The following is a 3,127-nucleotide window of genomic DNA, read 5'->3' as shown; positions in this document are numbered from 1 at the left end:
ATCACCCAGCAGTGTGGGTTTCAGTCATCCAGTCGGTGGAACTCATAGTTCCCACTGCAGACCATTTAAATGACCTTGACAGTTGTATGCATAATGAAACTATAGTTAATACTTCATCATTTAACTGTTTTGCCAGAGTTCAATCAGTCTTTTATACAGACTATTTGATTTTGTTTTCTTCTATGTTAGTGCTATTTATTCCAGTGATGAATTTTTATCGTACAATCTGGTGATCTAATGTGAAAGTCTTTGAAATCTGTGCCACGTGCAATAGTATTATATCAAAATAGGAGCGCGTTTAAAATGTTTCTGATGTAAACTTATTATTTGAGCATTTCACCTGTTGTTAATGCACTATCAAATTGCACTGTTGCAAAGGACTTGAAAAAGAGCTAGCTAACGTGCTTACAAACTGTAGAGATTTTGTCTGTTTATGTGCGCTCAAATGTACTGATGCTAATGGGGATTTTGTGCCTTTTTCATGGAGTCTTGTACTGCCTGGAGGATCACATTTGTTGCAGATTTTGAAGATCAGTTTTTGGATATGAATATTGTTATGACAGCCATTATGGTAGTAATGTTACACAAAGTTTGCCATGCTTTTTTACTTAGTGTGAGAGGAAATGTTCCATCCTGGGAAGACTGTTGTCATTGTTTGGTTATGTAATGTTGTGTATAAAGGCTGTGGTCTTTGGGCATGGAGCTATGTGAGCAGCAGGAGAGTATGTCTTCTGCCTGTCTTTGATTAGAATCCATTCTTGAGGCAGAGGTTTTTTTCTGGGAACCAGGCATTTATGGGGACATGGAAACAATGAGTTGTGTGGCACAGTGTGGTTAAATGCAGTCTGCAACTTTATTTAAAACATTACAGGAAACCCCCGCTTTATGATGGCCTGAGTTGCAACTACCCCCCACACTTACAACCATTTTTGTAAGTGTGGACAGGGCCAAACCCCCCCAACTTATGTCCTCAGCCCGCATTTACGACAGCGCACGGCACCTAGAGTAAATGCGGGTTCGAGTTCCGACGCCCCCGACTTGCGATACTTTCCCAGGAACCAATAGTGTCGCAAATCGGGGGCTGCCTGTAATGGAACACTCCCCAATGTAACTGGCAGAGCTGTATCAGTGCTCATTTCAGCTAGGAAATACAGATCCTGGATGTGTCTAGGCAGGGTTGGGCAAAAAGTGGCCCGTGGGCCAAATGTGGATTGTCAGAGTTAGTTCCTGGTGGGCCACCAGGTGCTTTCTTTTATCATAGCGTTCATAGGCATGGAGCCCTACAGTTCCTGTTTGCTGCAGTTCACCGTTTCTGGTCAATGGGAGCTCTGAAAAGTGATGGACCAGCCCACACCACTTTTTGCAGTTCTCATTGGCCAGGAATGGTGGACCACAATCACTGGGAGCTGCAAACAGGCTTTCCTGCAGACACTCAGGTAAATACAGCATCTGGTGGCCTGCTAGAGAATGACCCTGTCAAACTGCATCCAACCCATTGGACACTTATTCCACACCCCGATCTGAGGGTAACACCCACTCTCCACCCGTAGGCCTGCCCAGGAACTAAGTTTGGAAGCCAGGGTCCTAGCCCACTCCCCTCTTCCATAATGAGGGTAGCCCCCAATGTCACTGGAACCCACCCAAGTTACAACAATGTAATTTCAAACCCCAAACCCATAACTCCTGTGATGATGGATGGAATGAGAAAAATCTCAAATGGTAGTTTGCTATTTTTTTCATTGAGAAGATCCCTTCCAGACTGCAAGCAGAGTGTGCCAATCAGCCTTGCTCCTTCCATCATGAGATACTACATGCCACCTCACTGGATTAAGGTGGGTCAGGGTGGGTCTGAAACAGAGTCAAACTGGATACTCAGCAGCAGCAGCAGCAGCAACAGGAGGCAGATGCTATCCTTTCCCCCCCACTCTGGTACTCCAGAAGGGTCAAGCAATTTTGTTGGTTCATCATGTCCCCTGTTGCCCAGTGGCAGCAGGAGTGAGGTGGAAAAGCTCCAGGATGCAGCTTCTATTTAAGAAACTCAATCACCACCATCCCGCTGCACAACAAAAGTAGGAAGGGATGGAGTGAGAGAACAAGAAGCATCTTTTGCACACATTCCAGGCCATCAGGTGGGAGGGGAGGCACACAGGGTTCTGACCATCTACTCTAGCTTGATATCCCCTTCCCTGCCCTACTCAGCGTGGAGTGGGAATGTCCTCATTGCTCTCAGCACTGGTATAGATTTGAGTGTCTTGAAAGAGGAGATGTGACTTGTCTTTTTAACTTTGCTAAATAGTCACTGTTATAAAAATAATTGTTGATGAGGTAACAGAATCCACCAGAATATTCTGAATTTAAAATGGATTCCAAATCCAGCTGCAGAAGATCTTGATTTTTCTAGTGTAATTTGTAACTTTTTCTGTAACCATTCTTCAATCAGTTTCTTTTTTTATTTGGATGTACAAATCTTTGGCTTCAGTGGAATGTGATGAAAGACTTGGCACAAAGAGGGCAACAGCTTGGCACAACCAGGGTACATTTTTTGGATATATATATATATCCATTGTACTTCTATATCTTGAATACTATGTGCACATCTAGTTGTCCCTGTTCAAACAATAATATATTGGAACTGGAAAGATCCTGAAAAGGGTAATTATTTTTATTAGGGTTGTGGAATGGCTTTCATCAGAGGAGAAATGAGTAAGACTTTTCATCTTGGAAAACAGATGACTTAGAGGAGATATAATAGAGGTGTACAAATCATGATTGGTCCAAAGAAAGTAAATACGTATTTTTTCTCCTCATAATACAGGAAGCAGGGGGTCATCAAATGAAATTAATAGGGAGCAGGTTTAAAACAAATGAAAGGAAGTATTTATTCACACAACACACAGTCAGCCTATAGAACTCTTTACCAGAGAATGCTGTGAAGGTCAAAACTATTACACAGTTCAAAAAAGAACTAAATAAGTACATGGAGGATATTACCCAGGATGGACAGGGATGCAAAACCATGCTTTGAAGTGTTCCTAGCCTCTGTTTCCCAAAAGCTGGCTATTAGTGACAAGGGAGATTTCATTGATTACCTAATCTGTTCATTGCTTTAAAGGCCTTGGCATTGGCC

The sequence above is a fragment of the Pelodiscus sinensis genome, chromosome 5, assembly GCF_049634645.1.
Source record: "Pelodiscus sinensis isolate JC-2024 chromosome 5, ASM4963464v1, whole genome shotgun sequence".
Classification (NCBI taxonomy): domain Eukaryota; kingdom Metazoa; phylum Chordata; order Testudines; family Trionychidae; genus Pelodiscus; species Pelodiscus sinensis.
Note: the sequence above shows the minus strand (reverse complement) of the source record.